The sequence below is a fragment of the Canis lupus genome, chromosome 17, assembly GCF_048164855.1.
Source record: "Canis lupus baileyi chromosome 17, mCanLup2.hap1, whole genome shotgun sequence".
NCBI lineage: Eukaryota > Metazoa > Chordata > Mammalia > Carnivora > Canidae > Canis > Canis lupus.
The window spans coordinates 26,638,617-26,664,378 of NC_132854.1; the positions used below are offsets into that span (position 1 = coordinate 26,638,617).

At 36.3% G+C, this 25,762-nt stretch overlaps 1 long non-coding RNA gene across 2 annotated transcripts in view; it reads right to left on the reverse strand.

The window, feature by feature from the left end:
- Positions 1-25,762, reverse strand: part of LOC140607970 (uncharacterized) — a 353,114-nt gene that overhangs the window by 278,674 nt on the left and 48,678 nt on the right. Inside the window, exon 1 of one of the 2 annotated variants that reach the window (XR_012009914.1) lies at positions 2,128-2,309. The exons of the other annotated variant lie outside the window; for it this stretch is intronic. This is a non-coding gene — a long non-coding RNA (uncharacterized lncRNA). Of the gene's footprint in view, positions 1-2,127; positions 2,310-25,762 lie in introns of those variants that run through there. 2 annotated transcript variants of the gene reach the window in all.

Below are 25,762 nucleotides of genomic sequence, written 5' to 3' on the forward strand. Positions count from 1 at the left end.
AATATATGAATTATAGAAATAACATTGTCCTTACATCAATATGTCAAATAAAGATTCCATTTATCACATTAGGTTAACTTATGGGCATAAATAAAAATGTACACATACAGGTAACAGCAGAGTAGCTTTTGAAGTAAATGGAATTGCTTCATAAACCTAAATTGCTTTGCTTCTTCCCAATTATACGTGTTACCATAGATTAACAAACAACAATATCAGTATTAAGAGACTGTACATTCTTAAGACAGTAAAAACTAATTAGACCCAGAAGTGCTACAGGACATGGCCCAAGTTTATAGTCTGAACAATATTAGATGTATTTCATATATTGATAATATGATAATGCATATTTTATTAACTTCATTTTCCTCATTTCGTTCCATTCCAAGAAATCTTATTTTATTGATAAATTCAATAAATGCAATATCCATTTTTATTCTCAGTATACTTTGAGACTATGTAGACATGATATTTAATGTTCACAGATCATGTTTTTATGAGAGAAATGACTTCTAAAAGTTTCATCAATGAATACAAAAACAATACATTTCTATATGTAAATACCTTGAGAATGTGAACATATTCTCTAATACCTAATTTATTGAGGACAATAAATTCAGTTAGTTTTACTTATTTGAATATTTCACTTAATTGCTATAAAGCTTATAGAATATAAAAATTGTATAATAAATGTATAAAATTTAATCTTAAAGAACATTTCAGCTGATTAAATCCCACACTGTATGGAATTTTATCTATCAATAAAATATGTATGAATACATGTATATATATGTTCAGGTATGTATATATACATACGCATACATATTTATATATTTGTATATGTATGTACAAGAATAAATACTAAGTCTAACCACCTTCTGATTTTATAGTGGTTTCAGAAATTCTCTCCACTCCCATATTTTCTTTATTCTTAATTAATTTGCATGTTGATGCCATCAACTTTGTCTGTCTTATAAAATTTCTTTGAAATAAAAGCATAAAGGGACACCTGGGTGGCTCAGTGGTTGAGCGTCTGCCTTTGGCTCAGGGCGTGATCCCGGAGTTCCAGAATCGAATCCCGTATTGTGCTTCCTGCATGGAGCCTGCTTCTCCCTCTGCCTATGTCTTTGCCTCTCTCTCTCTGTGTGTTTCTCATGAATAAAAATAAATAAATAAAATCTTAATTAAAAAAAAAAGAAATGAAAGCATAAAGAGTAGATCACTTAAGTGAAATCTGTCCTCATTTCTATTAATGGTTAACTTGAATATAAATATACATAAGAGTATTGTCTGGATATAAATATGGGAAAATAAAGTGTTATTTTCATTAGGTAGTTTGCAAGTTATTCTTCAGAGTTCAAATTCAGGGAGAAACACAGGAATAAATTTTGCTCTATTTTAAATTAAGCTTAACCACAAAGTACAGATTCTTTTTAAGGTAAACCAAAAAAATATTAATACATAGGTAATTATAAAAGCTCTTTTTTAACAAGAAGTTCATGTAGTATGTTAGAATATTACTTTTATTTTCATAATGTTTTTATTTATTCCTATTTATAATAAAATCAAATCACATTGAGATAAGGAATGGCTGATTGCTAAATTCAGCATTTAAACTTAAATCTTTGTGCATCAAAAATAACAGTAAGCTGTGACAAAATGAAGTCCAAATTTAGGATTATATATGTTATACATGTTTTTATTAAAGGATTAATCTCAAAAATATATATCAAATTGTAATATATCAACAAAAGATTCAACACTTGAATAGAAAAATGATCAGAAGACGTGAACAGATAGTTAAAAGATAATAAAACTGAAATGGGCACTGAATATTAAAAATGCCTAACCTTATGAAGGAAAAAAACTGGGAAGACACAAATCAAAATCACAGGGAAAGATGCATGCACATCTAACCAACTGGCAAAAATTACCAACAGTCCACAAAGCAGGTTGCAGAAACACACAAATTGCTTATATAGTACTTCAAAATTGTTTTAAAAATTTGGAAAGCAAAGAGAAAAATCTGGTATACCTTACTTCTAGTTATGTTCTCTAATGGAAAAATAATGATATTTTTGGATATGATACTAAAAACACATAGACAGAATATTTATAACAACATACCTTATTAGAGCAAAATAAAAATCCAGAAAACATAAATTTCCATCAAATGAGGGGTAATTTTTGCTATGTTCATGTATATGGACTGCATATATGAAGAAGAATACATCAGCTGAAATGAATCTAAGGAAGAATGCTGTCAAAAGCAAGTAGGAAAAGAATATATAGAGAGAATGATATATCCACAAAACTATGTTAAATTTTATTAAATATTCTGACTAGAAATGCATGTTTAGTAAAAATCAATAAGTTGTATATGAATGATTAACGACAAGTTCTGAATCCTAAAATTTGTAACAAACCACAAAAGATCCCAAATAGCCAGAGCAATTTGAAAAAGATCCAAAGTTGGAGGCATCACACTTCCTAATTTCAAACTATATTACAAAGCCATTTAATGAAAATAGTATGGTACTGGCATAAAAACAGACACATAGGCCAATGGAAAATAATCAAGAGTCCAGAAATATGCTCCTGTATATATGGTCAACTAATATTTCACAAGAGAACCAAGAATACTTAAAGGGAAAAAATATTGTATTTAATAATTAGTGTTGGGAAACATGCATAGCTACATGTAAAACATTTAAATTGAACCCTTATCTCACACCACTCACAAAACTAACTCAAAATAGATTAAAGACATAGACTTGAAACCCTAAAACTTCTGGAAAAAAAAAACAGGAAAAAACTTTTTTTTTTAATTAATTAATTAATTTATTTATTTATGATAGTCACACAGAGAGAGAGAGAGAGAGAGAGGCAGAGACACAGGCAGAGGGAGAAGCAGGCTCCATGCACTGGGAGCCCGACGTGGGATTCGATCCCGGGTCTCCAGGATCATGCCCTGGGCCAAAGGCAGGCGCCAAACCGCTGCACCACCCAGGGATCCCGGAAAAAACTTTTTTTCTAGGATTTTTTAAAATTTAAATTCTTTGCCAACTGGGTGTATAACACCCAGTTCTCATCCCATTGAGTGCCCTCTCTAGTGCTCGTCATCCAGCTACCCCATCCTCCCACCCTTTTCCCCTTCTGCAATCCTTTAGGGAAAAAAACTTCTTGACATGAGTCTTGACAATGATATTTTTGGATATGATACTAAAAACACAAGCAACAAAAGCAAAAACAGAAAAATAAGAATATTCTGCTCAGCAAAGGAAAAAAAATCAACAAAATGAAAAAGTAACCATTGGAATGGGAAAAAATTGCAAATCATATCACTGATATGGAATTAACATTCAAAATACATAAAGAACTCATGTAAATCAACAGCAAAAAATCTGATTAAAAATTGAGCAGAGGGACTGAATAAACTTTTTTTTTTTCAAAGTAGGCATACAAATGGCAAATAGGTACATGAAAAGGTGCTAAACATCACTAATCACCAAAGAAATACAAATCAAACTCACAATGAGGTATCACTTCCCACTTGTCATTAAAAAGACAAGTGGTAACTAAGTGTTGGCAAGGATGTGGAGAAAAGGGCAGCAATTAGCTTCACCTTTATGGGCATCTATAAATGCAGCTAAATGGTAATATTAAATTTCTTGCTTTTGGTCTTTCACAGGCACCAAAATAAAATTAGCTTTTACTGTTTTCATTTTCCACTCACTGGCTTCCTTTCCATGAGTAACAGTTTCCCTTATTTTCAAATGTCATTAGCTTTTGCCCAGTACTAATAAACTTCCTTCCCAGGGTAGGACCATTTGTACCAGGCAGAGGACTGACACATTCAGTTAACAGCAGTATAAATTTGGTCAATGCTTCTCCCTTTGCCCATTCACAGGCACAAAGTGTGGGCTTAGCAAAGTTAGGTAAATATTAGCTTATGTGACTGTCTCACCCATTAAGTAAGAAAGAAGCAGAAATTGTTAATACTAGCTTAGGGAGGTAAGAAGAAGTAGTAAACCATCCCATTATTCCCCTATATATTCAGTAAGAAATATTTAGAGATATAAATACGTCCTAGTATCATATTTAGAAATTGATTCTTTTACCAGGACTCATAAATGCAACCCAGGTCCTGGCACTACAAGAACTGATAGAGAAGGGAGGGGAGGGGAGAAAAGAGAAGGTGAGGGGATGAAGAAAGAAACACATTTTCCCCAAAATAGATCAAGCATATATTTTAACTGTCTATTCCAATTTTCAACCTATCTACTTTTTAAGGATGATGAAATGCATGAAAATTTCATTATAGGATGCTACTTGGTCCATTATTGCACTGTATCAGCAGTAAAATGGGTACCTTGATTAGATGATAACTATGAGGTCCAAACAAATAATATCAGCTTTAAACCTCTTATAATGATAGACATAATTGCTTCAGTTAATGAATATGCAAATCCACATCAACCATGAGCAACTAGCTTGGTTAAGACTCATTAGTATCTACCTGAAACTACAGGTAATAAGCCAGTGTAATCTGCTAGGGCTGGTCTATGCCTGTCAATAGGCAGTACAAGTCTGCATTTAATTTCTTTTCTTGTTTGCAAACAATGTTGGGTATGACAAACAGTTGTACATACTGTCCAGCAATCTGGTTAAGTTTTTTTTCTCCATCCTCAGGGCATTTTAGTCATTCTGATAGAAAGTATCTTGGGTCTCCTCTTGAGGGTTGGGCCCAAAAAGTTGACCTTCTAGTTACTTCATCTTTGGTAGTATCCTATATACACTATATATATGTATGTAGTATACTATAGTGTGTGGATACATATAGAGAGTATATATGTACGTATATAGTACATATAAAGTATATGAGCAAATCTGTTGTTGGAGAAATTGATGAGACATTAAAATTTCATAAAAATTGAGAAATGAATGGAATAGTTACTAAATTTTTGGCAGATAACTCTTATTTTTTATAATAAATTTATTTTTATAGGTGTTCAATTTGCCAACATACAGAATAACACCCAGTGCTCATCCCGTCAAGTGCCCACCTCAGTGCCCGTCATCCATTCACCCCCACCCCCTGCCCTCCTCCCCTTCCACCACCCCTAGTTCGTTTCCCAGAGTTACCAGTCTTTACGTTCTGTCTCCCTTTCTGATATTTCCTACGCATTTATTCTCCCTTCCCTTCTATTCCCTTTCACTATTATTTATATTCCCCAAATGACTAAGAACATATAATGTTTGTCCTTCTCCAATTGACTTATTTCACTCAGCATAATACCCACAATTTCCATCCACGTTGAAGCAAATAGTGGGTATCTGTCATTTTTAATGGCTAATATTCCATTGCATACATAAACCACATCTTCTTTATCCATTCATCTTTCGATGGACACCGAGGCTCCTTCCACAGTTTGGCTATTGCGGACATTGCAGCTATAAACATCGGGGTGCAGGTGTCCCGGCGTTTCATTGCATCTGTATCTTTGGGGTAAATACCCAACAGTGCAATTGCTGGGTCGTAGGACAGGTCTATTTTTTACTTTTTGAGGAACCTCCACACAGTTTTCCAGAGTGGCTGCACCATTTCACATTCCCAACAACAGTGTAAGAGGGTTCCATTTTCTCCACATCCTCTCCAACATTTGTGGTTTCCTGCCTTGTTAATTTTCCCCATTCTCACTGGTGTGAGGTGGTATCTCATTGTGTGTGTGTGTGTTTTTTTTTTTTTTTTTAATTTATGATAGTCACAGAGAGAGAGAGAGAGAGGCAGAGACACAGGCAGAGGGAGAAGCAGGCTCCATGCACCGGGAGCACGATGCGGGACTCGATCCCGGGTCTCCAGGATAGCGCCCTGGGCCAAAGGCAGGCAACAAACCGCTGCACCACCCAGTGATCCCCCTCATTGTGGTTTTGATTTGTATTTCCCTGATAGCAAGTGATGCAGAACATTTTCTCATGTGCATGTTGGCCATGTCTATGTCTTCTTCTGTGAGATTTCTCTTCATGTCTTTTGCCCATTTCATGATTGGATTGTTTGTTTCTTTGGTGTTGAGTTTAATAAGTTCTTTATAGATCTTGGAAACTAGCCCTTTATCTGATACGTCATTTGCAAATATCTTCTCCCATCCTGTAGGTTGTCTTTGAGTTCTGTTGACTGTATCCTTTGCTGTGCAAAAGCTTCTTATCTTGATGAAGTCCCAATAGTTCATTTTTGCTTTTGTTTCTTTTGCCTTCGCGGATGTATCTTGCAAGAAGTTACTGTGGCTGAGTTCAAAAACGGTGTTGCCTGTGTTCTTCTCTAGGATTTTGATGGAATCTTGTCTCACATTTAGATCTTTCATCCATTGAGTTTGTCTTTGTGTATGGTGAAAGAGAGTGGTCTAGTTTCATTCTTCTGCATGTGGATGTCCAATTTTCCCAGCACCATTTATTGAAGAGACTGTCTTTCTTCCAGTGGATAGTCTTTCCTCCTATATCGAATATTAGTTGACCATAAAGTTGAGGGTCCACTTCTGGATTCTCTATTCTGTTCCATTGATCTATGTGTCTGTTTTTGTGCCAGTACCACACTGTCGTGATGACCACAGCTTTGTAGTACAACCTGAAATCTGGCATTGTGATGCTCCCAGATATGGTTTTCTTTTTTAAAATTCCCCTGGCTATTCGGGGTCTTTTCTGATTCCACACAAATCTTAAAATAATTTGTTCTAACTCTCTGAAGAAAGTCCATGGTATTTTGATAGGGATTGCATTAAATGTGTAAATTGCCCTGGGTAATATTGACATTTTCACAATATTAATTCTGCCAATCCATGAGCATGGAATATTTTTCCATCTCTTTGTGTCTTCCTCAATTTCTTTCAGAAATGTTCTATAGTTTTTTAGGTCATAGATCCTTTACCTCTTTGGTTAGGTTTATTCCTAGGTATCTTATGCTTTTGGGTGCAATTGTAAGTGGGATTGACTCCTTAATTTCTCTTTCTTCAGTCTCATTGTTAGTGTATAGAAATACCACTGAATTCTGGGCATTGATTTTGTATCCTGCCACGCTACCAAATTGCTGTATGAGTTCTAGCAATCTTGGGGTGGAGGCTTTTGGGTTTTCTATGCAGAGTATCATGTCATTGGCGAAGAGGGAGAGTTTGACTTCTTCTTTGCCAATTTGAATGCCTTTAATGTCTTTTTGTTGTCTGATTGCTGAGGCTAGGACTTCCAGTACTATGTTGAATAGCAGTGGTGAGAGTGGACATCCCTGTCTTGTTTCTGATCTTAGGGGAAAGGCTCCCAGTGCTTCCCCATTGAGAATTATATTTACTGTGGGCTTTTCGTAGATGGCTTTTAAGATGTTGAGGAATGTTCCCTCTATCCCTACACTCTGAAGAGTTTTGATCAGGAATGGATGCTGTATTTTGTCAAATGCTTTCTCTGCATCTAATGAGAGGATCATATGGTTCTTAGTTTTTCTCTTGCTGATATGATGAATCACATTGATTGTTTTACGAGTGTTTTAATTGTGTCCCGGGGATAAATCCTACTTGGTCATAGTGAATAATTTTCTTAATGTACTGTTGGATCCTATTGGCTAGTATCTTGTTGAGAATTTTTGCATCCATGTTCATCAGGGATATTGGTCTTTAATTCTCCTTTTTGGTGAGGTCTTTGTCTGGTTTTGGAATTAAGGTGATGCTGGCCTCATAGAACGAATGTGGACATACTCCATCTCTTTCTATCTTTCCAAACAGCTTTAGTAGAATAGGTATGGTTTCTTCTTTAAACGTTTGATAGAATTCCCCTGGGAAGCCATCTGGCCCTGGATTTTGTGTCTTGGGAGGTTTTTGATGACTGCTTCAATTTCCTCCCTGGTTATTGGCCTGTTCAGGTTTTCTATTTCTTCCTGTTCCAGTTTTGGTAGTTTGTGGCTTTCCAGAAATGCATCCATTTCTTCTAGATTGCCTAATTTATTGGAGTATAGCTGTTAATAATATGTTTTTAAAATCGTTTGTATTTCCTTGGTGTTGGTAGTGATCTCTCCTTTCTCATTCATGATTTTATTAATTTGAGTCTTCTCTCTCTTCTTTTTAATAAGGCTGGCTAATGGTTTATCTATCTTATTAATTCTTTCAAAGAACCCACTCCTGGTTTTGTTGATTTGTTCCACAGTTCTTCTGGTCTCGATTTCCTTGAGTGCTGCTCGAATCTTTATTAACTCTCTTCTTCTGCTGGGTGTAGGATATATTTGCTCTTTTTTCTCCAGCTCCTATAGGTGTAAAGTTAGCTTTTGTATTTGAGTTCTTTCCAGTTTTTGAGTGGATGCTTGTATTGCGATATATTTCCCCCTGAGGACTGCTTTTGCTGCATCCCAAAGATTTTGAATGGTTGTATCTTCATTCTCATTAGTTTCCATGAATCTTATTAATTCTTCCTTAATTTCCTGGTTGACCCTTTCATCTTTTAGCAGGATGGTCCTTAACCTCCACGTGTTTGAGGTCCTTCCAAACTTCTTGTGATTTAGTTCTAATTTCAAGGCATTATGGTCTGAGAATATGCAGGGCACGATCCCAATCTTTTGGTATCGGTTCAGACCCGATTTGTGACTCAGTATGTGGTCTATTCTGGAGAAAGTTCCACGTACACTTGAGAAGAATGTGTATTCAGTTGAGTTTGGATGTAAAGTTCTATAGATATCTGTGAAATCCATCTGATCCAGTGTATCATTTAAAGCTCTCATTTCTTTGGAGATGTTGTGTTTAGAGACCTATCAAGTGTAGAAAATGCTAGATTGAAGTCACCAAGTATAAGTGTATTATTATCTAAGTATGTCTTAACTTTTGTTATTAATTGATTATTTGGCAGCTCCCACATTCGGGGCATATATATTGAGGATTGTTAAGTCCTCTTGTTGGATAGATCCTTTAAGTAGGATATAGTGTCCCTCTTCATCTCTCACTACAGTCTTCGGGGTAAATTTTAGTTTATCTGATATAAGGATGGCTACCCCTGCTTTCTTTTGAGGACCATTTGAATGGTAAATGGTTCTCCAACCTTTTATTTTCAGGCTATAGGTGTCCTTCTGTCTAAAATGAGTCTCTTGTAGACAGCAAATAGATGGGTCCTGCTTTTTTATCCAGTCTGAAACCCTGCGCCTTTTGATGGGGTCATTAAGCCCGTTCACTTTTAGAGTTACTATTGAAAGATATGAGTTTAGTGTCATCATGATATCTATTCAGTTCCCGTTTTTGTGGATTGTCCCATTGGACTTCTTAAAGGGGAACTTTGAGAGTCCCCCTTAAAATGAGAGCCTTGCTAGATTAAGTATTCCTGGTTGCATGTTTTTCTCACTTAGGAACCTGAATATATCCTGCTAGCCCTTTCTGGCCTGCCAGGTCTCTGTGGGGAGGTCTGCTGTTACCCTAATACTTCTCCCTATAAAAGTCAGGGATTTCTTGTCTCTTGCTGCTTTAAGGATTTTCTCTTTATCTTTGGCATTTGCAAGCTTAACTATTAAGTGTGGAGGTGTTGAACGGTTTTTACTGATTTTAGGGGGGGGAATCTCTCTATTTCCTGGATCTGAATGCCTGTTTCCCTCCCAGATTAGGAAAGTTTTCAGCTATGATTTGTTCAAATACATATTCTGGACCTCTGTCCTTTTCGGCGCCCTCGGGAACCCCAATTAAATGTAGGTTTTTCTTCCTCAGGCTGTCATTTATTTCCCTTAATCTATCCTCATGGTCTTTTAATTGTTTGTCTTTTTTTTCCTCAGTTTCCCTCTTTGCTATCAACTTGTCTTCTATGTCACTCACTCGTTCTTCCACCTCGTTAACCCTCGTGGTTAGGATTTCTAGTTTGGATTGCATCTCATTCAATTGATTTTTAATTTCTGCCTGATTAGATCTAAATTCTGCAGTCATGAAGTCTCTTGAGTCCTTCATGCCTTTTTCTAGAGCCACCAGTAGCTTTATAATAGTGCTTCTGAATTGGCTTTCTGACATTGAATTGTAATCCAAATTTTGTAACTCTGTGGGAGAGAGGACTGTTTCTGATTCTTTCTTTTGAGGTGAGGTTTTACTTCTAGTCATTTTGCTCACTGCAGAGTGGCCAAAAACAAGTTGTATTGGGAAAAGGAGAAAAAGAGAATATAGAAAGAAGGAAAGAAAAGAGAAGAAGAAAAAAGAAAAAAAGGAAGAAAAAATGAAAAAAAAAGAAAGAAAAGAGAAAGAAAAAGAAAAAGAAAGGGGGTGGGGAAGCAAACAAATGAAAAAAAAAAAAAAAACACGGGGGAGTATCCTCTGATTCTGTATACTGTAAGTGCCTTGACTTCCCCTGGAACTTTCCAGGGCTGCTTGGTCAATAATTTGTTTTTCCCCTGTCCGTCTAGCTGGTCTCCTGGGGGAGGGGCCTTTTGTGCTGATTTTCAGGTGTTAGCACTTGGGGTAGCTGCTCAGCCCCCTGCCTGGTGCAGGGCTCAGTGAGTAATGTTTATCCTGTTTATCTGGTGAGGCCACTGTGAGGCTCAGTGGGGGTTGTTTACCGCGAGGCCCCAGGAGGAACAACTGCAGTGGCGGGGCCAGCTCTGGAGCCCTGGAGTCAGCTCCCGCAGTAACTCCAGAGCTCTCGGTCTGCAGGGCCTGGAGGCTCTGGGGCGGGGCCGCTGATCTGCTCAGCTCGGGGCAGGAGTGTCCTTGCTGTCCTGTTCCCTCCTGGTCTCTGCCTTTCCCCGGGGGGAGGCCGGATCCTGGGCTGTGTCCTGGCGCCCTGTGCTCCCGGTCTGCGCTGTTGGATTTGTGCTCCCGCCCCGCAGCCCCCTCCGCGGAGCCTCCCCCGAGCCCCTCCGAGCTGCTCTGGTCCCGCCATGCGCGCTGCAGCCCTTTAGGGAGCTCGGACGGGGTGTGGGGCTCTCCCGGGGCGCAGGTGTCTGTTAGTGTCCCCGGGAGCCCGAGGGCATCCCCGCCCTCCTGGGTCCTGCTCCAACTCCCTGCGAGCCCCTTTCTGCCCGGGAAGGTTGGTGCAGCTCCTGCTCCTCCGGGACGGGGCTCTCCCGTCCTGGGGACACTCGCCCCGGCCTCAGCCCGGCTCCTCTGGCCCCCCGCCTTGGATGCCTTCTGTTTCTTTATTTCTTTTTTCCCGTCTTCCTACCTTGATAGAAGCGTGAAGTCTTCTCACTGTAGCATTCCAGCTGTTCTCTCTTTAAATCTCAGGCCAAATTCGTAGATTTTCAGGATGATTTGAAGGTTATCTAGGTAATTTGGTGGGGACAGGTGACTTGGGGACCCTACTCTTCCTCCATCTTGCCCCTCCCCGGCAGGTAACTCTTAAAAACATGTTCACTGGAGTGAATCAATCTCTGGTTGATTTCAAAGTGGTGGACTGACATTAATTGGTTGGTTTCATAAATTTAATAAATAGTCCAGTTATTTCCTTAATATTTATACTAATTTTAATGAGATAACTCAACAGTTACATGTTTAATTTTTCTAAGTATTTTCATCATTTTATCATTATTGCTTATTTTGAAAGAACACTAATTTTTTTTATTATTCAACGCCACTTTGGGAAAGCTAAGAGAGGAGGACCATAACACTATTTCACTTTACCTTATTCCGCCAACATTAGTTACATAGGGAGTCTTAACAGTTGGAACCATTTTTATTTCATCATTATTCATAACTTGAGTTAAAGGAACTGGAAGAAATTTAGTGTCATTATATGTGATATCCAAAATGGCTTGCATTCTTACCTCCAGCAACCTCAGAAGTAGGATTCCATTTGAAAATTAAAAGTGGTGTATAACAATTCTGCTCTTCAGGATATGTTACATACCTTTGGCTTTATTCAGATATGCATTTTGAGAGTTTATATACCTATCCACATTCCATCAAAGCTGCAGCTATCTAGTGTATTGAGTAATACTGAACATGGATTTCTCTCCACACTAGCTAATGCAAAACAAGGAGGTCCTTATAAGGTATTTCAGGTGTTAAGATTCATTTTAATAGCTTCTCTACAAGGGATCACCAATATGATGTTTAAAGAGGCTCCTAGATTTTCTCCCACTGAAACACTGTAATTCTTTTTGGCAATTATGTATAGGAAGGAGTTATTACAGCCACACATATCTTCCCAACCACCTTTTGGCTTACAGTCTTCTGTTCTACCCATTCCATCATCAGGTGTAACTAGGTACTTCGGCAGCCTCAGGTTAGTCCTTAGTTTTTTTCACTTTTTACTAACTTTCTCACTGCCTAAATTTGCTTTTTGACTCATTAAATTTCCACTTATCTTTTATCTATTACCTCTAAGTCATTTATGTGATTTTTCTCTTATAAATGGTCACCTTGCTTGAGTGACATCTCACCAGCAATGGCTTAGAAGCAACTCTATCAACATAGGATTCCACAACCATTTTCCTCATTCTCACACTGTAAAAATAAGTAAGTAAATAAATAGCCATCACTTAAATTATAATGCCAAGGTTTGGTTTAATTATCCTGTTCATAAATATACACATATAAAGCTCAAATAAAATGGATAGAGCAGAAATACATAAAAAAGCACAAGGAATCATAAACAGGTCCAAAAACTTTCAGGCACCTCTTCCAAGCTGTATAACCAGATAAAACAATAATATACCATAAATGTTTTCATCCATAAACAATGAAGCAGATTTGTATTGGGTTCCCCCAGAGGGTTTCAAATTTAAAATACTTTTAACCACTAAGAAAATTTAAGAAAGAAATACATTCAAAAATACTAAAGTATATCAATATGAGATCCTAAAAACTATTCAAGTAACCCACAGTGAGACAAGAGAAACTTATATGAAAAGTGGAACAAACAAAAACACAACTATATAAAATGGCAGATTTAAGCTCTAACATAACAGTATTACCTTAAATGTAAATACTCATAAAACACCAACTAAAAGGCAGAAAATGGCGAATGGATTTAAAAACAAAACAAAACAAAACATGACCCAGCTATAAGCTGTTTACAAGAAACTCACTTCAAATTCAACAACATAGGTAGATTGGAAGTAAAAGAAGATAAATAAAAAATATATGCCATGCAAACTATAGTAAAAAACAAATAAAGCAGGAGTGGCTGTAATATTATTAGAACAGAATTCAGGGGATCCCTGGGTGGCGCAGCGGTTTAGCGCCTGCCTTTGGCCCAGGGCACGATCCTGGAGACCCGGGATCGAATCCCACGTCGGGCTTCCGGTGCATGGAGCCTGCTTCTCCCTCTGCCTGTGTCTCTGCCTCTCTGTGTGTGTGTGTGTGACTATCATAAATAAATAAATAAAAATTTAAAAAAAAAAAAAAAGAACAGAATTCAGAGCAAAGAAAATCACTCCAAACAAAAAAGGTACAATGTACTGAGATCTATTTACCAGGAAAACAAAAGAATCCTACAAGTCTACACACAAGCAAATATACCAAGCAAAAATGGATTGATATGTAAGGCAAAATAGATAAATCCACTATTATAGGTGGAAACTTTAATATAACTGATACAACCACCAAAAAAGAGATGTGAATAATACAATCAACCAAAAGTATCTAAATTGACATTTCTTCCTAAATTGATCTGGTTTAATTAATTTCTACCAAAGATATCTATATCTATATCTATATCTATCTATATCTATATCTATATCTATAAATACAGATAAAGATATATAGATATCCTGTATGCATTCTGTGTGTGTGTGTGTGTGTGTGTATATATATATATATATATATATATATATATATATATCTCCATATATATCCATACACACATATATGTATACACACACAAATATACAGGAGACATATAGGAGACAGAGTAGCTTGTTCTAAAACTTACATGTAGTTACTGTCCCTTGACTGGCTAAACCATTCTTGTCAAAGGAGAAAGTGAAGAAATTATTCAATATAAAGCAAGAGTTGGTAAAGATAGAAGGATAGACATACTAAATATGAACAGAGACTTTAGAAACAGACCAACATAAACAGATCCCAACTCTTTTTTTTTCTTTTTTCTTTCTTTCTTTCTTTTTTTTTTTTTTTTGACAAAGTTGCAGAAGTAATTGAATTGAGAAGGAATAGTTTTTTCAACCAACATTGTTAGAGAAACTGGGCATCCATAGGCAAAAATAAAGAAGAAAGGGAAAGTTACCTTTAAACCATGCAACTTCTACAAAAATTAAACTAAATGGGTCATGTATTTAAATATAAACACAAAAGTACAATATATTTAGAGAACTTAACAAATCACCATACGAGAAAATCTTCAGTATCTGGGACTAGGAAAAGAGTTTTAGAACTTGATACCAAAAACATGATACATGAAAGAAAATATAAATTGGACCTTACCAAATTTAAAACTTCTGCTCTTCAAAAAAGATCCTATTAAGAGAGGGCAGCCTGGGTGGCTCAGCAGTTCAGCACCTCCTTCAGTCCAGGGTGTGATCTCTTGGAGACCCAGGATCAAGTCCCATGTCAGGCTCCCTGTATGGAGCCTGCTTCTCCCTCTTCCTGTGTCTCTGCCCCTCTCTCTTTCTCTGTGTCTCTCATGAATAAATAAATAAAATCTTTTAAAAAAAAAGATCCTATTAAGAGGATGAAAGATGTTAAAGACTGGAATAATGTATTTTCAAACCAACTATCTGACAAATGACTAGTTTTTAGAACAACAAACAATAAAATTAGAAAAATTTAAGATACATAAATGGTCATTTCAAAATAAAGGATTTAGAGCTGGCAAGTAAGTACAGGAAATACTGTTCAGTATCATTACCCATCACAGAAGTACAAATTAAAATTAAAATGACCAAAATAAAAATAGTAACAATATCAAATGTTGTTAAGGAAGTGGAGGCACTGGATCATATTGTTGGGAAAGTAAAAAAGCAGTCACTCTTTAAAATGGTTTCTCTTATAAAATTTCCATAGATTCCAGTATATGTATACTTAATAGTCTCAAACTAGAAATGCACCAAATATTGCATGAATTCTGAGGGGTTAAACATGCTAGGAATTCATACCATGAAATGCTAAGCAACTAAAAGGAACAAACTTGTAATAATAGACAAGAGCTTGGGTGAGTCTGGGGAAATTACGATGAGTAAAGAAAACCAAAGTCACAAAGTTACACACTGGGCACCTAGATGGCTCAGTAGTTGAGCACCTGCCTTTGGCTCAGTTCATGAACCCCAGGTCCTGGGATCACATCTCACATCAGGCTACTTACAAGGAGCCTGCTTCTCTCTCTGTCTATGTCTCTGTCTCTGTCTCTCTCGTGAATAAATAAATCTTTAAAAAATAAAAAAGTTACATACCATATGATTCCACTTATATAATATTCTCGGAATTACAAAATCATAGAAATGGAGAACAGACTAGTGTTGTCAGGTATGGCCAATGGGATAAGGGAAGGGAATGAGAGAGGTAGATATAGAAGCTCAACAGTAGGAATTTGTGTGGTAACAGCATTTTATATTGATTGTGATCATGGATACATAAACTATGCATGCACTGAAACACCACAGATCTCAGTTCAAATGAATACAGACACATGCACACACAAGTACTAGTAAAACTGGGAGATCTGAATAATGGATCATATCAATGTCAGCTACCTGGTTGTAACATTACTCTGTAGTTGTAAAAAAAATGGTAGCACTGGTTGAAAGAGGGTAAAGGGTATGCAGGATACCCTTGTATTACTTATAACAACTACATGTGAATTTACAAATATATCTCAAAACAAGTTTAAAAATTGTGGTTGTTAGAAATATTGTAAGGCTTAATATAACGGTATATTTCTTCATAGAGGACTTTCCATCTTTTTTCTGCTATTTGTCATTTTGCATAAGACATCTCAGAGTATTCAAACCAGTAATACAATGAAAGGATTTGGAACTTAAGGAACTCTACAACAGATGTGTATTTCTAGCTTTTCTTCCCCTTAGAGTGCAATTCTTTACCTTCCTAAATCCAAAACAAGAACTTTACACTAGTGCCCTTTCTTTTGCAGACTCTAGATGCCAACATCTTTTCCTCTAGCCTAGTGATTCTAATAAGCAGGGGGTTATGGAGAAGGAGTGACTTTTTGCTCCCACTCCACAAACCCAGAGAACATTTGGCATGTGTGTCAAAAATTTCGTTGCCATAGTAGGGAAAGTGCTATTGGTATCTAGTGTATAGAGAACAGGTGATGGTACTAAACACCTTGCAAATCATAAGACATGTCCCACAACAAATAATTATCTAGCCTAAAATGTAAATAGAATGTAAATGTAAATTCAGAAACCCTAAATTAGCCTCAGGAGGCTGATGTAAGGGATGCTCAGTCTTTCAGCCACATATTATAAAATCGGATAAGGTTTAGAGGGTAAAAACCACTCTAAGTATTACTCTCATCTACCTGGGTTCTATTATCTCTTACCTACTGGCCAGGTAAATAAATTGTTACTGTGTTAAGTCCCTGATGCCCTGAAGCAGATGCAATTGGTCCAGAATTTCTAGTTTTCTTTTTAGCCCAGAGTTTCTAGTTTTTCTCTACATTAATTCTAAGGTATCTGATACACTATCATGAGAAGATGAAATCCATAAATACATTTATTAAATTTTAAGTGTATTTTTTAGTTTTTATCAAGTTCTAATGTTCATTTTAGAGGGTCTGTTTTATATTTTATCCACCTGTTCATTCTGTATATCTACTGTTATACAATTCTTTATACCCAAAATATTTTAGAGCTTGCCTCGAATTGTTCAAATACATCCATTTGTCATATTGTGTTTATCATGTGCAAAATCTAGAAGCCTTTGCTGATCTGTCACAATTTTCCATTTATTCTGTTGATCCTCAACCATGGTTATATTTTTTGAGTACTTTCTTGATTTAAAACTGCTACTTAACTTATGATATGTAAAAATCCCTAAGGACTAGAGTTTAGAGGTCTGGGCTATGGGCCAGTGTTGAGACTGGAACGCATTACAGTATTCTTTTGGAGAAGGAGGGCAGAAGCCTAGAAACAGAGAGGGCAATCTAAGGATTCCCTGGCACACACCAGTAGAGAGGATTTCCCCGTCTTAGGATGCATCTGGGAGAGGTAGCATTGCCTCTCAGGGGACAAAAGAGCTGCTGGGTGACATTTCCTTCCCCTATCCCTCATCATATGCTCAGAAACACTTGCTCAATGCAGCTAACCTGGACATCAGCTTTTTGCTGAGCTTTACCTCAAACTCTAAGTTCCTGCAAAAAGGTGTGACTCCCCTTCTGGGACAAATCTGCACCAGCCACAGCATGGCAACACCCTCCTGCAGAGGATCATCATGGGTCCTTATCATTCTGGCCCCTAAAGTCTAGGATTAAAAAACTCAGCCTGCCTGCTTGGGATAAAGCACAGGTGCATTGCACTGGCAGGAAGGCAGATAGGCCTGACACAGAAAGGGCAAAGGCAAGGATCTGAGGGACACCTAGGACGCAGGTGAGGAGATTGTTCACCTTTCTGGGAGGATTTCCACAGTGGTGGGTGTGAACTCCCCTCTCTGGGAATGAGGGAGAGGTTTGGTGGCATTTTTCTAACCTGGCACTCAGCATAAACTAACTTCAATATGCAGCACAGTGCCAATAGTGAAGGTGTAAGCCACCTACACCAAGCCTCACACCTCTGTACTCCTCAGGTGCTTCATTAGGACAAGCATGCCTGAGAACTAGAACAGTGGGTCCCTCCCCTAGAAAACTAATACAAACGCTCTCCACACATCATATCTACTGACCAGAGAGTAGTGCAAAGCTTTAGCTCTAATGAAAGAGCATCCAATATCTTTTAAAAAGCAGGCCAGAGCACACCTCGTTAAAACTCACCTGACTCTGGCCAAGGTTCAAACACTCCCCACTACAGGAACATGAAGAAGTAAACAAAACACAGTAGTAGAGTGCATACAGCATTCACCAGAAACATTTCCTGATGCAACATGCCCTGAACAGTATATGACCTCTTTAAAAAGCTGTTGCTCTCAGAAGCAGGAAACATAACAGGCTTTCCTAACACATAGGAGAAGACACAGACCTAGACAAAATACAAGTTGGAGGAACTTATCCCAAAAGAAAGAACAAGAAAAGGTAATGGCCAGGGACCTACTCGAAACAGATATATAAGTAATCCAGAATTTAAAGCAACAACCATAAGGATACTAGCTGGGATTGAGAAGAGCATTGAAGACACCAGGGAGTAAACACAAAAACAGACCTAAACACTAGCTAAGCTGAAAAGAAAAAAAAAATCTACAATCAAGATGCAAAACAACTGGATGTATGACCACAAACATAGAAGAAGCAGAGGGACAAAGAAGTAATGCAGAAGATTAAATTATGAAAAGTAATGAAGCTGAAAAGAAGAGGTTAAGAAAAGTCTTGGATCACAAATGTAGACCTAAGGAAGTGATGAACTCCAAAAAGCTTAATATTCATATCCTAGGAATCCCAGAAGAAAAAGAGAGGGAAAAAGGGACAATAGGTTTATCAGACAAACTAGATTTTTTTTTTTTGACAAACTAGATTTTAAACCAAAGACTATAATAAGAGATGAAGCACACCAAATTATAATAAAGGAGTCTATCCAACAAGAAGATCTAACAATTATAAATACATATGCCCCCAACTTAGGAGCATCCAAATATATAAAACAGTAACAAACATAAAGGAGCTCATTAGTAATAATAATAATAATAATACAATAATAGAGGACTTTAACACACCAATTACAGCAATTACTCTTACACCCCCCTTATACCAACAGACAGATCATCTAAACAGAAAATCAACAAGGCAACAATGGCTTCGAATGACACACTGGACCAGATGGACTAACAGATAGATTCAGAACATATCATCCTAACAGCAGAATACACATTCCTATCCAGTGCATATAGGATACTCTCCAGAAGACATCACATATACTGGGTCACAAATCAAGCCTCAAGTACAAAAAGACTAAGATCATATCATATATATTTTCTGACCACAACACTACAAAACTTTCAGCCAATCACAAGAAAAAATTTGGAAAGACCACAAAGGGAGGTAAAAGAACATCCTACTAAAGAATTAATAGGTCAATCAGGAAATTCAAAAAAGAAAATAATAAAACATAGAAACAAATGAAATTGAAAACTCAATGTTGGGATCCCTGGGTGGCGCAGCGGTTTGGCGCCTACCTTTGGCCCAGGGCGCGATCCTGGAGACCCGGGATCGAATCCCACATCGGGCTCCCGGTGCATGGAGCCTGCTTCTCCCTCTGCCTGTGTCTCTGCCTCTCTCTCTCTCTCTGTAACTATCATAAATAAATAAAAATTTTAAAAAAATTAAAAAAAAAAGAAAACAATGTTTTAAAACTTCTGGGATGAAGCAAAAGCAGTCATAAGAAGGAAGTATAGAGCAATACAGGCCTACATCAAAAAGCAAGAAAAGTCTCAAATACACACCTAAAAAGGAGTTAGAAAAAGAACAAATGAAAGCTAAAACCAGCTTAAAAAGGAAAATAATAAAAATAAGAGCAGAAATAAATGATGTAGAAACAAATAGTAGAAAATACCAATAAAATCAGAGCTAGTTCTTTGAAAAAAAAAATTTAGAAATTGATAAATCCCTAGTCAAAAAGAAAAAAAGAAAGGACCCAAATAAATCACAAATGAGAGAGGAAAGATCACAACCAACACCACAAAAATACAAACAATTATCAGAGGTTATGAAAAACTGTTTGCCAACAAATTGGACATTTTGGAAGAAATGGATAAATTCCTAAAATATATAAGCTACCAAAACTTAAAAAACAGGAAAAACTTAAACAGATGGACAGCTAGCAAAGAAATTGAATCAGTAATCAAAAATCTCCAAACAAACAAAACTCCAGGACGAGATGGCATTCCAGGGGAACTCTACCAAACATTTGAAAACAGTTAATACTTCTTCTTCTCAAACTGTTCAAAAAAATGGAAATGGAAAGAAAACTTTAGAACTCATTATATAAGGCCAGAATTGCCTTGATTCCAATATCAAAGATACCATTAAAAAAGAGAAATACAGGGCAACCCGGGTGGCTCAGCGGTTTAGCACTGCCTTCAGCCCAGGGCATGATCCTGGAGACCCAGGATCAAGTCCCACATCGGGCTCCCTACATGGAGCCTGCTTCTCCCTCTACCTGTGTTTCTGCCTCTCTCTCTCTGTGTCTCTCGTGAATAAATAAATAAACTCTTTTTAAAAAAAGAGAGAGAAGTACAGGCCAATATCCCTGGTGACCACGGATGAAAAAATTTTCAACAAAATACTAGCAAATCAAATCCAATAGTATATTAAAAGAATCATTCACCATGATCAAACTGGATTTGTTCCTGAGTTCCAAGGGTGGTTCAATACTCACAAATCCATCAATGTGATATACCACATTAATAAAAGAAAGTAAAAACTATATGATCTTCTCTACAGATGTAGAAAAGGTATTTGACAAAGTACAGCATCCATTCTTGATAAAAACCCTCAACAAAGTAGGGATGGGGCGGGGGAACATATCTCAACATCAAAGGCCATATACAAAAGACCCATCACAGTTAATATAATCCTTAAAGGGGAAGAACTGAGAGCTTTTCCTCTATAGTCAGGAACAAGACAGGGATCTCCACTCTCCCCATCATTATTTAACATAGTACTGGAAGTCCTAGCCTCAGCAATCAGACAACAAAAAGAAATAAAAGGCATTCAAATTGGCAAGTGAGAAGTCAAACTTTCATAGACAACATGATACTCTATGTAGAAAATCCAAAAGACTCCACCAAAAAATTGCTAGAACTGATACATGAATTCAGTAAAATTGCAGGATACAACATCAACATATAGAAATTTGTTGCATTAATATACAGCTATAATGAAGAGGCATAAAGATCAATCAAGGAATAAATCCCAGTTATAAATGCACCAAAACCCATAAGATACTAGGAATAAATCTCACCAGAGAAGTAAAAGATCGGTAGTCTGAAAACTATAGAACATTTATGAAAAAAAATGAAAATGACACAAAGAAATGGAAAAGCACTCCAGCTCATGGACTGGAAGAGCAAATATTGTTAAAATATCTATACAACCCAAAGAAACCTACACATTAATTCAATCCATATCAAAATACCACCAGCATTTTTCACGGCACTGGGACAAACAGTCCTAAAATTTCGTTGGAACCACAAAAGACCCCGAAGAGTCAAAGCATTATTGAAAAAGAAAAACAAAGCAGGAGGCATCACAATTATGGACTTCAAGTTATATGACCAAGCCGTAGTCATCAAGACAATATGGTAGGGACACCTGAGTGGCTCAGCAGTTAAGCATCTATCTGCCTTTGGCTCAGGGCATGGTCCTGGAGTCTTGGGTTCGAATCCCACATGAGGCTCCCTGTATGGAGCCCGTTTCTCCCTCTGCCTGTGTCTCTGTCTCTCTCTGTGTCTCTCATGAATAAATAAATAAATTTAAAAAAAAAGACAGTATGGTACTGGCACAAAAACACATAGATCTGTGGAACAGAACAGAAATCCCAGAAATGGACCCACAACATATGGTCAACTAATCTTTGGCAAAGCTGGAAAGAAAATCCAATGGAAAAACAATCTCTTCAACCAACAGTATTGGGAAAACCAGACAGCAACATGCAGAAGAATGAAACTGGACCACTTTCTTACACCATAAAATAAATTCAAATGGATGAAAGATCTAAATGTGAGAAAGAACCATCTAAATGCAAGACAAGAAACCATTAAAATTCTAGAGGACAACATGGACAGCAACCTCTTTGACATAGGCCATAGCAGCTCCTTACTAGACAAATCTCTATCTCTAGCGGCAAGGGAAACAAAAGCAAAAATGAACTACTGGGACTTCATTAAAATAAAAAGCTTCTGCACAGAGAAGAGAAACCATCAACAAAACTAAAAGGCAACCTTCATAAGGGGAGAAGACATTTACAAATGACATATCTGATAAAGGTTTAGTATCCAAAATCTTTGAAGGACTTATTAAAGTCAATACCCAATGAATAAATAACCCACTTAAAAATGGGCAGAAGACATGAAAAGACACTTTTCCAAAGAAGACATACAAATGGCCAACAGATGTATAAAAAGATGCTCAATATCTCTCGTCAGGGAAGTACAAATCAAAACCATGATGATATACCATCTCACACCTGTCAGAGTAGCTAAAAGTAACAAGAAACAGCAAGTATTGGCAGGATGTGGGAAAAGGGGAACCCTCTCACTGTTGGTGAGAATGCAAACTGGTATAGCCATGGTAAAAAACAGTATGTAGGTTTCTCAGAAAGTTAAAAATATCCACAACGCAGCAATTGCACTACTAGGTATTTGCCCAAAGGACACAAAAGTACTGATTTGAAGGGACACATACACCCCAAGTTTAGATCAGCATTTCTAACAACAGCCAAATTATGGAAAGACCCCCAAATGTCCACTGAATGATGAATGGATAAAAAAGAATTGGTAGCCAAATTTTGGAAAAAGCCCAATGTCCATCAACTGATGAATAGATAAAGATGTGGTAGATATACACAATGGACAATCAGAAAGAATGAAACCTGGCCATTTGCAGCAATGTGGATGGAGAGTGTATTATACTAAGCAAAATAAGTCAGAAAAAAAATATCATACAATTTTACTCACGTGTGGAATTTAAGAAATGAAACAAATGAACATTGAGTGGGGAATAAAAGAGAGAGGCAAACCATAAAACTGACTCTTAGAGAACAAAGTGAGAGTTACTGGGAGGGAAGTGGGCAGTGGATGAGCTAAATGGGTGATGGATATTAAGGAGGGCACTCGTGATGAGCATTGGAGCATTGGAGGTTATATAATGATGAATCACTAAATTCTACTCCTGAAACTAGTATTACACTGTTAACTAGCTAGAATTTAAATAAAAACTTGAAAAAAATTTGACAGAGACTTGAAAAAAAAAAAAAGAAATATAACATTGGGTGTCACCTATACTCAAATAAAAATAAACAAATAAATAAGATATACATGGAAAAATCTTAATATTTTTACAGTTCTTATATTAATAAACATGCATATACTAATAAAATACACTAATAAAGTGAATGGTAAATAGAACAATAAAATTGTAAGCTTGTGACAATTCAGAAGATAATTTTATATATTACTACATAAATCTATGTATCAAATAACAAAATATATTTAAGACTTTTTTTCTGGAAATACTTGTATATAATATATACAACACTTACACAATAAAATAAACATGATGTTTATATGAACATAATGGTTTTTATTAAAAAATAATTCCTTGTATCTTCTAACTTCTAAATGATACAGTTTTTAAACTATTATAATTACAGTTTTCTCCTCATACTCTTGATCAGATTATCAGCCACTTTATAGAAAATGCTTCAGTGTAATTTTATCTGAATGAAGTAATTTGCTTTTGAAAATATGAAAACCACTACTATTTTGCAATTATCCAAAATCAGGTGATTTCTGACTAAAATTAGTGTGATTTCGACTAACTGTAGTGTGATTGTGGAAGAAATTTCTGAATCAATTTAAAAAATTATGTTTACCATATAGACAATAATAAGTTCTATTTGTTAAATTTAATTCATAAGAATATGATATATTTAAGAAATATTAAAAATATTTTGTTTGAAAAAAAATGTTTGACCATCAAATATCATGTCCAAGGAAATGTCAGTGTTGACAAATTAGTCATATTGTCTTATAGACCCAACACTTTGTAATTATTCTATTTAAATAATATTAAGGTAAAAAGAAATGCTTTTAGCAGTTTTAGGTAACTGATTTGTCTACTTACTATTTTGAATCAATATAACATTGAAATGTAGTTCCAGAATGACCAATAATTTTAATAAATATTTTGAACTAAATATTTTATCTTTCTTGAAACTAGAAAATATAATTTAGTCATTCAGTACATATTTGTAAAATACTCTTTATGCATTTAAATAGGTCATGAGTGAGCCCATAAAATCTTTACTTCAAAGTAAAGTAAAAGCTTTATTTTAATCCTTTTAGAACTAAAGACATCTTAATCTTCATGTGTGAGAAGAAATCTGTATGTCTTGTCCATGAAAGCTGTTCTTGCTTTCTCCAAAAAAGGTATTTGTAGAAGGTGGATTTCAGGGCTGCATGATATTTTAAAGTTTTTTCATTGTCTTAAAAATTCAAATTTTAGCTCTAGGAATTTCACAGCAAAGTATTGATGCAACCTAAGCCTCCAACTTTATGTGCAAAATATTCATGCAAGACCTTGGAACTTTGTTAGATACACTCTTTTCCTAATGATGTATTGATAAAAATTAAAACATATTTCAAAGAATTTTTGCAAAATATATTTTTCACATATTAAATCATAAAAATATACTCTCTCCCTCTCTCTGCCTCTCCATCTTACATTCTCTATGTATCATAGTACACCTAAGTTTCAAAATTCTTAACTCAATGATTTAAGTATCAAGACATATGAATATGTCCTTGTGCTTGGGAAAGAAATAGGAACTCCCTAGGATTTTTCCAATATACTGCTTTTAACTGTCACCACAGCTCTGTCATGTTGACAGGTCTCTTTTTTCCCTTTTCCCTGGAAGAGAGACAAATAACTGGAATGGAAAACAAAAAGCAAGCAGGGCACATCTTTCTTTGTGGTCACTGGAATGATACTATTCAGATAGTGTCAGAATCAACTGCACTCTCTGAGAACCAATGTTCAGAACTGGATGCTATCCAAGTTATTTAACTTTGATTACAATTCCTTTGTTGACTATAATGATATGTGGAATAGTGCTGTAAACCCTTTGTTTCTCAGAACCTCAAATTTATTTCATTTATGATATGGCACTTGAACAGTTCAATACTATCATATTTTAAAAAGTCTTTTTTTTTTATTTATTTATTTATGAGAGAGACAGAGACAGAGGCAGAGAAAAAGGCAGAGGGAGAAGCAATCTCCTCACAAGGAGCCCAATGTGAGACTCCATCTTAAACCTTGGAATCATACCCTAAGCCAAAGGCAGATACTCAACCGTTGAGCCACCCAAGTGTCCCAATACTATCATTTTGGTTTTATTATTTATTTGAGCACAAAAGAAGGGGGAGGGGCTGAGAGGGGAGGGAGAGAATCTCAAGCAGGCTCCAACTTCCCACTAAGCACAGTGCCAGATGCAGGACTCGATCTCACCACCCTGAGATCATAACCTGAACAGAAATCTAGAGTTGGCCGCTTAACCGACTCAGCACCCAGGCACTCCAATACTATCACTTAAATAAATACAATGAATCTTTATTTTATTTATATACATAAAATCTCTTATTTATGTTGACAATATTTTGGTGGATGACACAGGCCCTACACTTAAAGAGATGAACAATTATCCAATGCAGGATGTGATAAAGTAAATGCTATAAACTACAAGTTCTAGAGAAATTTTGGGAATTTTAGAAGTTTGAGAATTGATCACTAGAGCATACTAGGGAAGGTTTTTCTGGAAGCAAGTCCTTAACCAGGTCTCAACAGAAAGGACGAATTCTGATAAGTGAAAAACAAAGCACAATTTTCTATAAAAAATATATGGAATGTTGTGACAAATGCTGAGAAAAATAAATATATGTGGCTTTGAATAAGGAAAATGAAAAGCAATTGGTTAGAATTAAGGGACTTAGGG